Below are 16465 nucleotides of genomic sequence, written 5' to 3' on the forward strand. Positions count from 1 at the left end.
TATGACTCATGGAATAAATCACTTTTTAAATGATCTCAAACACATTGTACCTCATGAAAAATGTAAAATAATCAAAAGTTAAATTTTGAAAGTCAGAAAATTTAAACTTCCTTTTTAACTCATTACTTAAGTCTCTTGAATGTGTTCTGAATATCACGGCTAACAGACAGAAATCTAAGGTGGGTGGGATGTAATAGCAATAATGATTCATTTCCACAGCAAAATTACATACATAAATCTACATGCAAGTAGGCATATAGGAAGACACACAAAACAAACAAAAGTGGTTTTATATAAGAAAATGTTTGTCATGCATTACACAGATACAATTTTGCCAGAAGTTTTGAGACAAAAATATCAGATCTTCTGTTTTGTGACTAGAATATTATGCCCATACATTCATATGTATGTACAGAGAATTTTTTATTATTTAATCTTATAAAGTTTTTATTTTTTTCTAAAAGGTTAAGGCAATTTTCTAATTGCAATAATATTTTTGAACAACTTTATTTTAAAAAAACAAAGATAAATGAACAAATTTTAAGCATTTTTGCATAAAAGTATACAAATACATTTTTGTCAGTGCTTGGTTTTTTTTTTTTTTTTTTTGTTTTGTTTTTTGTTTTCAAATGTTTGATAGTGTGCATTAAGGTCTTACCAGTTACAATGAGCATAAATTACATGTAAAGCAAGATGTAACCCAGAATTAGTCAAAGTTTTCTTGGTGTGTAAGAATTGAGCATAATGATTTTTCTTTTCTTTTCTTTTCTTTTCTCTTCTTTCTTTTCTTTTTTCTTGAAATTCACGCAGTCTGTGAGTTGTTTCTGGGGTGTTCAGAGCTTTCTGGGGTTAGTATCCCATTATCAGTGACTGCATATTATGTCTGTTCTTTTGTGACTGGGTTATCTCACTCAGGATGATATTCTCTAGATGCAGCCATTTTCTTAAGAATTTGGTTAAGTCATTGTTTCTGGTGGCTGAGTCGTACTCCATTGTGTAAATGTACCACAATTTTTGTATTCATTCATCTACTGAAGGACATCTGGGTTCTTTCCAGCTTCTGGCTATTATGAATAGAGCTGCTATGAACATTGTGGTGCATGTATCTTTGTTGTATACTGGAGTGTCTCTGGGGTATATGCCCAGAAGTGGAATAGCTGGGTCTTCAGGTAGTACTATGTCCAATTTTCTGAGGTATCGTCAGACTGATTTCCAGAGTGGTTGTATTAGCTTGCAACCCCACCAACAGTGGAGAAGTGTTCCTCTTTCTCCGCAACCTCGCCAGCATCTGCTGTCATCTGAGTTTTGGAACTTGGCCAATCTGACTGGTGTAAGGTGGAATCTCAGGGTTAGTAATATTTTTAAGAACTCTTCTTTTTCGTATCATGTAATTTATTTAAAACATCTTACTACTTGATTAATGTCTATTATTCTTAGTGTACCATATATTCAATATAGGTAGCACCCAGTAATGTTTGTTTGCATTCTGTTACCTTTGGTATTTGAGATCTGTATAGAAACAGGATTCATTAATACATGCCTAACAGGAGATGTTTTTAATGGAAGAAAGTTGCAGAAAATTTGTTTCATGTTCTTAAGGGCTCTGAGTAGATAGATAGCTTTACATCTTGAAAGAAAAATAGCCAAAATAATGACATCTACAATGACAACTTATCTAACTTCTTCTACAACAAATGCCAAAAACAAAAACAAAAAATAAATAAGATCTGGATGATGTCCTAAAATAATAAAATAAAATAAAATCCCATTTAAGTTGTGCATGAAAGTGGTACATGCCTTGAAACTCTGTACTCTGAAACAAATGTGCATAATTTCTCTTATTTTTAAGCTAGAATGGTCTACATATTCCAGACCAGCCTGAGATGCACAATAAAATCTGTTCCCAAATAAAAATAAGTATAAAACAACAGTAATGACAACAAGCACAGCACACATTTAATTCTTAAGTGTTAGAACCCAGGGAACATGTTCATGTTTTGTGCCTTCCTTGTTTTAAAAGAGACTGTTGTTTATTTTAAGATGTATGTTACTGTTACCTCTATAATCTCTAATGTGAATGGATTCTTAGTTTTTTATTAACGTTTAAGGAGACACGAAAATCTCATTTCTATCATATTTCTAACATTTACTCTCTGTTCCAAGAAGATATTTAAAAATGCCTTTATATAAATGCCATTTTCATGTGTTAGGGAAATAGAAATGGCCAGGACACACAGTCACATACTGGAAATATATAGTTGACAGTAACTTATTTATTTCAAGCATTATTACCAAAAACTTTACTAAATTCAAGATAATCTATTGAGAAAAATATTCAAAATAGGGTGACTTTGTACAAAAGGAATTATAAATACCAAGTTTCTAAACTATATTCCCATCATATATGATATTTAAAGTTATTATCATGTTCAAGACTGAGGAACCATTTATAATGTCAAAGCAGTCTAGAAAAGCTCTTCATTTTGCTTTAATGGTGTCTCATGGGGGCTGCTCTTTATACAATTCTTTGGACCAATATCCTTTATAAATAAGCATCTATAGAACAAATAGATGGAGAAGTATTTGTATGGACCCATGTGGGAATAAGATTTTGGTCAAGGAGGCCACTAGTACAGGTTGGAGATGAGATAGCATTATCAACAATTGCCACTGGTCAACATGACAGCTCTCTACAAAAGTATGTAATTGGAACCATATATTTCAATTTGCTTTAAATAAAAAAGAAATACATTTTAAGTGATCAAGAACATCACCATCTGTCTTATGTCCTGAGTTCTAAACATAAGTAGAGAAAACAGTTTTACAGATTGGAACAGGGAAGTATTTTCTGATCAGGAGCCTGATACATTAAAGTCAGTGAGCCTCAACTGATATTTCTACAATACAACTCCTTCACCTTGGGTTCATTGATTATAAAAGAAAAAGGGCAGGTAGATTGTAATAGCCAATAAAACAGAATTTTTGCTGTGGAATTTTGTCCCTGGAAATATTTACAGAAGATATGCACATGACGTCTTATCAATGTTTGCCTAAACAAAACCTGTAGAAAGATGACACCAATAGATATCCTAATGTGGAACAGAAAGTTCACAAAACCACGGTACCATATAAAAAAACACTTCTCCATTGTTGGTGGGATTTTAAGGGGGTACAAAATCTCTGGAAATCAATCTGGTGTCTCCTCAGAAAATTGAACATAGTACTACCTGAAAACCCAGACCCAGCTATATTACTCCTGGGCATAAAGACAAAGATGTTCCAGCATATAAGAAGAACACATGCTTTACTATGTTCATGGCAGCCTTATTTATAATAGACAGAAGCTATAAACAATCTAGGTGTGCTTCAACAACAAAAAAATAGAAACAGAAGATGTGGTACATTTACACAATAGAGTATGACTCAGTTATTAAAAGCAGTAACTCCATGAAATATAAGGATGCTTACTGCTAACCAGCAGACTGAGCACAGGGACACCAATGGAGGAGTTAGGGAAAGGACTGAAGGAGTTGAAGGGGTTTGCAACCCCATAGGAAAAACAACAAAAGCAACCAACAATCTCCCCCCACCCCAGAGTTCCTAGGAACTAACTACCAACCAAAGAGTACACAAAGAGTACACATAGAGAGATCCACGGCTCCAACCGCATATGTAGCAAAGGATGGCCTTATCTGGCATCAATAGGAGGAGAAGACCTTGGTCCTGTGAAGGCTCCTTTCTTTAGTGTAGGGAAATGTAAGGGGAGGGGGATAAGGAGAGAGTAAGTGGGTGGGAGGGGGAGCATCCTCATATAAGCAGGGGGAAGTTTGATGGGAGGGGGTAACTGGAATAGAGGATAACTTTTGAAGTGTAAATATATAAAATATCCAATAAAGATATTACTATAAAAAAAGAACATCAGTGAGAAAGGAATGTTGAGAGAAAATGAAATAGTCTTTCTTAGGGAAGAACCCTGAATTGTTTATCTAGTTCAAAGAAGTGTACACTGTAATCATATACATACAGCTATTCTTCTATGAAGAGGAGGGGAAGGGCAGATATGGGAAGTTATTACTGTCTCTAACAATTCTCATAATATGGGAAGTTATATAATATGGGAATTTATAACTGTCTCTAACAATGTTTTGAAAGAAATCATGAGGGAACTCACTATTACAGAAAAAAAAGTCCAAATAGAATTCCTGGGCAACAATGCCCCTATAAGACACCATGACACAACTTTGCATGACATGAGCTCAAATCAATCTTTAAAAGAGATCTGTTTAAAGAATAGTTTTATTTCAGTGAACCAAGTCTTCTTAGCAGTACTATAAATATAAATACACTTCAAATATAATTTTTATATCTACTGACTGTAGAAGTTTAAAGTTGGCTTTGGTTTATCTATCTTGAAAGTACATCTGGGTTATTGCTTCCATTGATTTATAGATTTGTTTTTGAAGGAGAAATGTGTAATTTTATAATTGTAATAGCCATAGCAAATACTACAATTGATCACAGTCTTTACAATAATGGACAGGAATGAAATAATAATACTCTTTGCTCTGCCAGAACACTAAGCCATACATAGACATTCCTGGCCTGACGTCACTCTTAAACATACAGCTCTCCCGAAGATCCACACTTTGCCTTGTAATTGTCACAGTCATTGAGGGTTTTATTTTAAAATATGAAATCTAGTCAGAAAAATAATAGTTTTTTTGCCCTTGGTTCATTATTTCAGGATTTGTATGTTTTTTTTTCCATTTTCTTATGTGAAGATTTATTGGTCTTGTTCTTTAGAGATTTTAAAATCAAATTGCTGTGCCATGTCATAGCCAATGTTTGGGACACCATTATTCTGTTAGTCTGTGCTTCTCATAGTTAAGAAATTAAGTGAAAGTGGAGGTTATAAGCAATTCAATGTAAAGAGGTAAATGGTTTGTTTTGTTTTCTTTATAGCACACAGAATTTAAGTAGCACACAAACACATTGCAGCACAGTGTATGGAGGACTGGAGAGGCATTATTATTATTCGCATTACTTTTACATAGGTAATTTGTCCACAAATATAAGAGGAAATCAGCACAAAATAACTACTAACTATGAGAGAATGAGCATTTGTACATTTTTCCATATAATTAGTATAATTCCTCTGAAGTTAAAAAACACATAATTTTTTAAAGGTTGGCAGTATAATTCCACGGCTACCACATACTGGAGTCTGGCTAGGTTAACCAAATGATAGTTAATATTTTCTTGGTTCTGGATAATGTTCAGAGTCAGCGTTGGTTTCTGAAGAGGCCTCCTATTTTTACATAACCCTGTTATATAGCAGTTTCTTCTGAAATGAAAAGAGCCCATCCTTCAGGGAAGCTCAGTAAGGCAAGAACAAAAATCTCAATCTCCAAGAAGTCCTTGCAATTCAGTAAATCCCTGGCTCCCCAGTGTATACAGACTTTGGAAAGTACCTTTCAGGGAAACCAAGCCACACAAGTCTCCCAGACCAGAGCAGCCACTAAGCAGAAGCAGAGACCAGCTGAGGTAGGTGCTGGAGGAATCTCATACCAGCTGAGCCACCGGAAAAATACTGTTTTCTTTGGCTGTAAAATGTGATGGGGCTCTGGTTTTCTCAAATGTGGTGAGTGTGGCATGCCTCGTCCTTTTTCCAGATTCCATCTGCCTTACCAAAATCCATCACATACTATTTCATAACGTGCTCCAGGTTGCCAGCTTTGGATCTGTCAACCAGGCTGGGGTAGGCTTTGGGAATACAACTTTCTTTGGGTGGTGTCTGCATCTGAAACCTCTCACCCAAACATATCCAAGTACCCACATAAAACTCATTGGCTAACTAAGTTAAACACTGGTGCAGTCATTCATTTGGTCTGTCATTTGTCCGTTTCTGAGGTGAGAAGACCTGTGTGCTTTGTATCTCTCAAGAGAAATAAAAGGCTGCCATATTTAATGCTGTGTTCCACCCTGTCTTCATTTGAGTTCTTTTATTTTGCAGTATGAGAAAGGTTCCAATATATTTCTTTATACCTGTTTATAAAACCATCCCATTTACAATTAATGTCCATCCCTATATCTTCATTTACTTTTGTTTGTGTCGATAAAATGATTTTCCCATTTATTGGAAGATAGATCTATAACACGTTAATTGAGAGCAAAGGGGCTAGGTAATTCAGCTTATAATAACAATATACAGTCTTATTGGTGCATTTCCACAACGTATAGTTAGGCTCTTCTTTGCACTGAGCACTTTGTTATTATGGGATGCTAAGATTTCTACAGCATGGAAATTATAACACAGCTTTGAAGAACACTGAGTATAGGATACTATTAAGGAAGCAAATGATGAAAGATAAAAATGTAAACAAAGAGATCTACTAATGTGTTAAAACTAGCGATAAAATGTCTGTCTACATCAATCACTTCATATTTGCATGTGATTTACTTTCATTTTGCAAGTTATATGGATATACGTTTCTCTCCTTTGTCATAATAATCATTTCAATGGAGCAGTAAATATAACAAATATGAAATAACATTTCATTAATATGAAAGCACAGTTTATGTTTGTGAGCATGTGAAATAAGATGACTGTCTGATACCTGCAGGTATTGGGTGTTGTTCAAAAGAGACTTGTTAACAAATTGGCTTCGCATATATTAGTTATAAAAGACAACCGGGATATAATGCCTAACCCTTTACTGAAAAATATTTGGTTTTGAAAACCTTTTCTAGGGTCAACATTAAAAGCAAAGGATTCTCAGGAGGAAGGACTCCTAATGGACACATCCTTTCCATCTAATGATGCTCTTGATTTCAAAACAAGCTTGCCATTCTCACCTTACCAGATGTAAACTAGTGCAACACATATGCAACACCTGTTCAGAAAATGTGCCCAGTAGAGAGAACAGAACGATAATCCCTGAAAGAGGGAAGTAAATGAAATGAGAATTGTGGTTCTCATAGCTCTCTGCTGGAGTCAATCTTCAAACTTTGAGGCAGAGACAAAGAATTCTACACTTTAATCAGATTTAAGAGATAACAAAGATGCTAGAAATGAAGAGGAAATCAGAGTTGGCTTCCCCAACTTGCTACTTGTGTGCCTGGAAAGATATCTGACACCCAGACCCTGCCCTTTGACACCAGTGGCCAGAGGGAGAGCTGGCCTCAGGACATGAGGGACATGGGAGAACTAGTTCTTCTCCTCACAGGGTTACAGTACTTGGGCGAGCTCTCTCTTTCACCTGGTCAGAACAATATAACTGGCCCTGGTGGCAAGGTTGCTGTTCAGCCAGCCTGGAGGACAGGAGAATGGGAAAAGCGAGCCCTTGTCAGCTGCAGCATTGGGGGAAGAACTGACCTTTGTTCTATGGACACTGGAGAGCTGCTAAGCTGACCAGTCAGCTACTACACAGGCCTTGGAATGGGCCCAGCACAACATCTACTGCACTAGAAACTGCTGAAATGCACGAAGGTGCTGGTCCTGCAGACCCACACACCCATGATCTCCAAGACAAACTGTAATGTTAGGATAGCTACAAGGAATTATGTTGAGGAACATGGGCTGGTAGTGTAGCAGAAGCCCTAAAACCATACCAATGACTAATTGCAATGAACATTTGCAAGTAAAAACACATAAACAGAATGACATACTGTGGGACACGATGCGACACTTTACAACTTCTAGAAGAAAACTGTATTTTTTCTTTTAGAGGGTATATTGCAAGGGTGGAGGAAGAATGTGAAGGGACTGTGGTAATTGAGATTCAGTATATGATATAAAATTCACAAAGAACAGAGATAGAAAGAAGGAGAGAAAGGAAGGAAGAAAGGAAGGAAGGGAGAAAGAAAGAAAGAAAGAAAGAAAGAAAGAAAGAAAGAAAGAAAGAAAGAGAAGAGAGGGAGGAGGGAGAAAGGGAGGAAGGAAGGGAGGGAGGAAGAATTGAACAGGAAACATAAGGAACCCAGAAAGTTGTGTAAAGAAAGAAATCCAGGAATATGAATAAGAGTCCTTTTGAGAGTTTGTACAACTTACTGAAGTTTAAATCCCAATTTATGAAAACAAATCTAAGAGAAAATCTTACTAGTTCCTGTCATTCAGACAGTGACAGCATTAGCAAGGTGTGAGATCAAGCTAATTCCTATTGAATGTCAGTAAGAAAATCCTCTGTAGAAACAAAGACAAAGTTGACAATATATGTATTGCTCTGCTCAAGATGTCATACTAACGAAAAACTGAACCAAATCAAACCAAACATTTACAAACCTCACAGGATACATGGCTTAATCAAACATTTATTTTTTAAGCTATCTTTTGAATTAGCAGCAAATTAAATTTCTGCTAAGAGATCCTCCTCCAGTCTTGCTCCTTTTTCCCTTTGACTCCTTAAGAAGACTGTGTCCTTACATAGTCTTTAACTGTATGGAGGGAGCAGAAGACATTTATTTAGTTCCCTATTTTTATAATGACACTGTGGTGGTTTGAAAATAATTGGCCCAGGGAGTGGACCTATGGCATTGGAGTAGGGATGGCATTGTTGTGGGAAGTGTGTCATTATGAGGTAGGTTTTGAGACCCTCCTCCTAAATGCCTGGGAGCGGTCCTCTCCTGACTGCAGTTGGAACAAAATATAGAACTCTTAGCTTCTTCTTCAGTACTATGTCTACCTGAATGGTGCATTGCTTCCTGCCATGATGATAATGCTCTGAACTTCTAAAGCTATAAGTCATCCCCAAGTAAATGTCCTTCATAAAAGTTGTTTTGGTAACGGTATTTCTTACAGCAATAGAAACCCTAAGACAGACACCAATTATTCCTGATTAGCACCCTACTATAGAGGATTTTTTTCTTTTCCTTTTTTATTGGATATATTTTATTTACATTTCAAATGTTATATCCTTTCCCAGTTTTTCCTCCATGTCTCCTATCTCATCATCCTTCCCCCCACTTCTTTCTATGAGGGTGTTCACCTACCCACACCCTCACCCCTGCCCACATTCCTCTACACTTAGGCATAGGGTCTTGGCAGACAAAGAGCTTCTTTTTCCATTGATGCCCAATTAGACTATCTTCTGCTACATGTGCAGCTGAAGCCATGGGTATGTCTAGGTGAACTCTTTGGATGGTGGCTTAGTCCCTGGGAGCTCTGGGTTGTTGGTATTGTTGTTATTATGGTGTTGGAAACACCTTAAATTCCTTTAATTTTTTCTCTAACTCCTCTATTGGGGACCCCTTTCTCAGTTCAATGGTTGGCTGTGAGCATTCACCTCTGTATTTGTCATGATCTGTCAGAGTCTCTCAGAAGACAGCTATGTCAGGCTCCTCTTCATATGAACTTCAAGGCATCAACAATATTGTCTGGGTTTGGTGGCTGTATATGGTCTGGATCCCCAGGTGGGGCAGTTTATGGATGGCATTTCCTTCAGTCTTTGCTCCAAACTTTGTCTCCATCTTTTCTCCTGAGAATATTTTTGTTCTTGCTTCTAAGAAGGACTGAAGTACCCACACTTTGGTGTTCCTTCTTTTTGAACTTCATGTGGACTGTGATTGTAACTTGGGTATCCTGAGCTTTTGGACTAATATTCAGTTATCAGTGATTGGATGTAATGGATTTGTGTGTGTGTGTGTGTGTGTGTGTGTGTGTGTGTGTGTGTGGTTGTGTTACCTCACTCAGGATGATATTTTCCAGATTCATCCATCTGCCTAAGAAATTCACGTAAGCCATTGTTTTTAATAGCGAAGTTTAGAAACATGGTTGCTTTGGCAAGGGATCAGATACAAAAACCTAGATCTGTGTTATCTGGCAGGAATATAGATCACTAATTCCTCTGGTTAGAACAGCTATGCCCTCGGTATACACATTTAAGGTATATTTACTTTGTAAAACAAAACCATGTATGTAGAGCAAAGCCATGTATGAAAGTGGTATTTAAATGAGGGGCAGACAAAATGAATAACAATCTAGCTGAAATGATGATTTTTGTCTGTGTATGATGGGTAAGATTAACAGAAGATCACACAGGGTTGAAAAAATTGTAAACATTGTAATAAATAACCCAATAGTAGCAACTGAAATAAGAAAGCAAATCAGGGAGGTAAGGGAAATGAGACAATGATATTCCATAATAAAAGTGAATTCTATGCAATATGAATCACTAATCATATCTACAAATAAAGGATAACAATTTTACATAATAATAAAGTGAGAAATGCAGAACTGTCTGCTCCTTCTCCAGCACCATGTCAGCCTGCGTGCTCTCATGCATTCTGCCATGATGATAGGCTGTCAATAAAGCAAAATGAAACAAAACAGTCTACAAAAATAACTTTTTTATTTTGTGTTGACCAACGACTCCTGTGCATGCAGACTGGCCTGCCTTGTGAACAACTCTCAGTGAGACTCCATCTCGTAAGACTGCCTCTTACCTTTGCTAGTAGGTTTTACTTTCAGATACTTTTCCATTAGAGTGAGGATCCATGTTCTCTTTCCTACTCAGTGTTTGGACCTGTGGGTCTTGTGCATAATGCAACAGTCTTTGGAAGTTCATTTATGTATTTGTTCTATTGTGTCTAAAAGAAGCTGTTTCCTTGGGATCATCCACCACCTTTGGGTCTCAAAATTCATTGGCCTCCCTTTCCACATTAATCCCTGAGTCTTGAGGTGTTTTGTCTGATGAGGACATCTCATTTATTGACAAGTGGTTCCAAACCTCTCATTCTCTAAGCATTTTTTAGATACGGGTCTCTGTGCTGTTTCTTATGTAATGTATGAAGAAACTTCTATGTGGTTTGAAGAAAGCACTGATATTTTGGGTACAGTAGTACATCACTGTGTGTCATTTTATTGTCAGAGTACTGATATTTTCGACTCTGGAGTTTTTGTTCATTTTTGATTAAAAACCTCCCATAAACAAAACAAGATGCATACATATATGATACAAAATAATTAATGAATAATTTGAGTAATGAGAAAAAACATTGGAAAAGTCAGAAAGAATAGAGGAAGGGGTAGAAATATAGAACTCATACATAAAATTCTTAAGAAGAAAATAAATTAAAGAAAAACAAGATGTTTCATAGAACAATGAAGAGTTTACTGAATAATTTTATTTAAACTTAACTCAAGCTGAAATTATCTGAAAGGTGGAAACTCAGTTGAGAAAATACATCCAAAAGACCTGGCTATAGACCATTTTCTTAATTAGTGATTGATGGGGATAGCCAAGTCCACTTAGCCTGGTGCCATCTTTGGGTTAGTGGCCCTGTGTCCTAAAAGAAAGCAGGCTGACCCCCACCCAATAAACATGCCTGTCCCTCAGGAGAACAGCTTTAACCAGGGATACAGTTGAGACCCTTACCCCAATACCCATACCAACTTGGACCACAGAAAGCCCAGCAGACAAGGGATCTTGCTCACCCTGATAGAGCCTCATCACCCTTTTGTGTCACCAAAAAGAGTAGACCACAGGAAAGAGTCAAACTCAGGGCTGAAGTCAACAAATTAAAACAAAAGAAATAATACAAAGATTAACAAAACCAAAAGCTGGTTCTTTGAAAAAATCAACAACATAAATAAACCATTAGCCAAATTAATTGAAAGGCAAAGAGACAGTATCCAAATTAACAAAATCAGAAATGAAAAAGGAGATATAACAAGAGAAACTGAGGAAGCTTAGAAAATTGGGTTTTATTACAAAAGCCTAAACACAACAGAAATGGAAAATATATACAGAATAGATAATTCCTTAATGGCTGAAAAATAATTAAAGACATTTTCAACATTCTTAATCATCAGAGAAATGCAAATTAAAACAACACTGAGATTCCACCTTATACTAATCAGAGTGATTAAAATTAAAAAAAAAAAATCAAGGAACAGCATGTCCTGCCATATATGTGAAGAAAAGGAATACTCCTGCATTGCTAGTGGGATAACAAACTTGTATAACCACTCTGGACATCAATTTTGAAAATTGGAAATATTTTACCTGAAGACCCAGATAAACTGCTCCAGAGCATATAGCAAAAAGATCTTCCACCCATCACAAGGACAAGTGATGTTTATAATAACCTTACTTGGAATAGCCAGAACCTGGAAGCAACCCAGATGAACCTCAACCAAAGAATAGATGAATAAAATGTGCTTTGTTTACACAATGGAATAGTATTCAGCTACTAAAAACAAGGATATCATGAATTTTGCAAGCAAATGGATGAAACTAGAAAATATTAACCTGAGTGAGATAATCCAGACCCACAAGGACATGCATGGTAAGTGAATATTAGCAAAAAAAAAAAAATAGTATAGAATAGTCATGATGCACCTCATAGACCCTAAGAAGTTAAACAAGAAGGAAGACCCAAGTAAGTATTCTTCAATCCCACTTATGAGGTGAATCAAAATAATCATGTGAGACAGGGGAAGCAAGGAACTTGGGTGGGAAAGGGAATGGGGAAGGAGAAAAGGGGGCAGGAGTGGAGATAGGAGAGAGGCTCTGAGTATCAGGAAAATCAAGGGAAATATGCTGCTTCCTGGAGTAGGGGTGGAGGTACCTCTAGAAATTCCCAGAAGCCTGTCATAAGGAAGGTTCCCAGCACTCAATGTGGGTGACATTAGCTAAAATTTCCAACAGGGGATGTATAGAAACTCAAGAGACCACCTCTAGTAGTTAGACAGGACCTTCAGTGGAGAGTTGGGGACCCCAATCCACCTTCAGATTCTTTTACTTAAAATTGTTCTTCTCTAAAAGAAATGCAGGGACAGAAATGGAGTAGAGACTGAATAAATGGCTGACCAGTGACTGGCCCAAACTGGGATCCGTCCCGTGGAAAGGCTCAAAACCCCAACACACTCTTATTGATGCTATGTTGTGCTTACAGACAAGAGCCTAGTATGGTACTCTCTGAGAGGCTCTACTAGCAGCTGACTGAGGCAGATGCACATGCATACAGCCAAGCATAGGGGACAGTTAGGGATCCCTATGGAATATGTAAGGGAAGGGTTGAAGGTATGGAAGGGTATGGCAACCCCATAGGTAGACCAACAGTGTCAACTAACTTGGATCTCTGGGATTTCCCATAGACTCAATCCCTAACAAAAGAGCATATATGGGCTAATCCAAGGACCCCAGCACATAGGTATCAGAGGACTGCCTTGTCTGGGACTGATGTGCCTAACACTATAGACTCGATGATGTAGGGTAGTGAGGATACAGGGGTTGCTCTGTCAGAGGCAAAGGAAAAGGGGAAATAGAACTTTGTGAGGGGAAACTGAGAGGAGGGCAACATTTGAAATCTACATAAATAAAATAACAAATAAAAATAGGATTAACAACGTTAAATTACTCTGATGACATCCAAAGACTTTTCAGATCTGTGTAATATGCAGGCTTGTCCTTAGTTCCCAACAATGAAGGTACACTTAGTTTGTAGAAGTAAACACCCATGTTTGAGGGAAAAAAAAAGAAAGTGATGTCTAGTTTAGAGGCAGATAAACTGATGAATAAGAAATATTTGACACAGTAAGATGTGCCCAGCTCTCAGGAGAATAGAGAGGAAAGAGCGTCAGAGGGGAAAGCGCAGAGGGAGAGACAGAGGAGGCAGTTTCAAGGAGACAGTTTTACAGAGTCAGGTTGAAGAGAGAACAGGCTAGACACAGAACAAGCCAGAGAATGAGAAAAAGCCAGAAGATTAGAACATATTGATATGTTTAGTATAAGAACAAGAAGAACAAATCAGGCAAAGCTGAGTAAGAAGCCAATTTGACTCAGTCAGCTTGGAAAGGGGTTTAAACCAGAATATCTGAGTTGAACCAGCCATCCAGAGTTCAGAAAGTGCTAACAAGGGTGAACTTATTCAGCAGTTAAGTGTAAAAAGCTGAAAATATTCTAGGCCTAGAGAAGAATTTGTGGAGGCTAGAAGCTTCCAGAACTAGGCCTAGGTAAGCAGACAGAGGCAGTAAGCCTCTGAGATGACAATTGCTTCAGGAGAATAATGGTTATATTTATGTTTATACTTAGATTAACTCTGTACTGGAGAGTATATTCAAAATCATAAATTACATGTACATTTTGAAACTGAATATTTTATTATATAATAACACTATTACTATAAGAAAGTTGTAAGAAATATGCAAAAATCACTATGTACCCTATAAAAAATTAAGATAGAGAATGAGCCCTCATTTATTCTGTATCAGAAAGTATAAAAAATGGACATTAATTAAAAAAAAACTTTACAAATCAGTAGAAAACAATGCCTTTGAGCTAATGTTGAAAAATATATATGTAAGAATAGACTTAGGCCAGAAGATAATAATAAATAGATGGATAAAGATATGTTTACTGTGTGAATTTATCTTTATGATTTAAATTCTTTACACACATATTTTCAGATAAAACGAAATTCTCAGTTTTCAGTTAGGTGTTTCCACACAGGAAGAAGAGAGATAGAGAGATAGAGAGAGAGGCAGAAACAGACAGAGACAGAGACACAGAGAGACTGATTCATTCTTTACTATATGTGACCTAATTCTAAGTCTTAATTTATATCACAAGAATTCATAATACACACATCAAGGTATTGGCATGAGAGTAAGGCACACATTATAAAATTAACTAAAGAATACTTACTAACAGATAATATGTTTATGTAGATGGACTATGTGTGTTGATTTTACTGATAAATGGAGAGAATGCTCCTAAGATAGCCCACAATCTGGTCTTTCGTCTCTTTTAGCTTCTTAAGTTCTATGGATGGTTTCTTGAGTATTCCAAGCATTTTGGGCTACTGTCCCCTTATAAGTAAGTGCATACCACGAGTGTTCTTTTGTGACTGTGTTACCTCATTCAGGATGATAGCTTCAAGTTTCATCCATTTGCTTAGGAATTTCATGAATTCATTGTTTTTAAGAGCCAAGTAGTAAGTACTCGATTGTGTAAATATACCACAATTTCTGTATCCATTCATCTGTTGAAGGACATTTGGGTTCTTTCTAGCTTCTGGCTGGAAGAACAAAAAGTTCATGGGAGAAAATAAATGGACAAATAAAGGAGCAGGAATTGGAGAAAAGATCATGCAAAGACTGACTCACCTGGGGATCCACTCCATGTGCAGCCTCTAAAAGCACGCACTATTGATGATGCCAAGTAATGCTTACTGGCAAGAACCTGATATGGATGACTCCTCAAAGATTCTGCCAGAGCCATACTGATACAGAGGACGATGCTTGCAGCCAACCATCAAACTGATCACAAGGACCCCAATGAAAGAGCTAGAGAAAGGATTGAAGGAGTTTAAAGGGTGTGCAATCCGATGGGAAGAGCAAAATTATTAACTAATCAATTCCATCACAGCTCTCAGGGACTAAAACACCAACCAGTGAGGACACATGGAGAAACCTGTTGCAGTAAATATTTTAAAAAAACTAATGTTTATTTCAGGTCTCACTCCTCAGGCCTGACCCTGATATGGAGTCCACACACCTCTGGTACCCGGTCCGAGCTGTCCCCACGACCCAACTTGTTCAGAAAACTCTCTTCCCTGGCGGTTTTCTACCGTCCGGTCTCTGCCTCTGTCCTCTGTGTGTTTCTCTACTCCAAAATCCCACATAAATACAACTCAACAGCCGATAGCTTTTCATTCAGGTTTATATATTAAACTCTTAATCCACAAACCCTTTACACAACAAGATTGCATCAAATAGACAAAAATACAAACTGCCCTTCTATGTGAGATATTAAATCTATTAAACCCTTAATGTTCATAGCTTTTTAACAACAATCAATCCCACCTGGGTCTAGCTGGTTCTTAGAAAACTCGATGTTGCCTAGTCCTACACCCTCCTCCTCTTATCTCTGGTCTTCTCACCTCTTAGCCCTCCCTTCTCTCCTTGTCCATCACTCCAACCAATCACTGGCTTTCCTTTATTTTACTAATTACAATGGGAAGGTCACCTCTTGAGTAATTGACTGGGCTTCTTTCGGAAGTGGAATTTACTTTAAAATACAAACAGCTTCAGGACAATCTACAGAAACCCAAGGCCCCAGGTGCATATGCAGCAGAGGAGGCATTTTCTGACATCAGTGTGAGGAGAGGCCTTTGGTCCAGGGAAGGCTCATTTTCCCAATGTAGGGGAATGCCAAGTCACTGAGGTAGGAGAGGGTGGTTAGGAGAGGGAGCACCTTCATGGAAGTAATGGGAGGGAGTATGTGATTAGGGTGAATGGATAATAACTAAAATGTAAACGCAGAGAATATCCAATAAAAAAAAGAAAAAGGATACTCCACATGACATGAGCATTATGCTTTTCATTGTTTTATTTAATCTATAATCTTCTATTCCACAGTAACTGGCACAGACGAAGGCATGCTACTTGCACAATTGGATTACAAAAGAAGCTGACTTTCCTTTTCCTCTAACAGTCTCACTTTTGATCTTTTTGGCTCAGCAA

This window comes from Micromys minutus (assembly GCF_963924665.1).
Source record: "Micromys minutus genome assembly, chromosome: 13".
In the NCBI taxonomy this organism is placed as follows: Eukaryota; Metazoa; Chordata; class Mammalia; order Rodentia; family Muridae; genus Micromys; species Micromys minutus.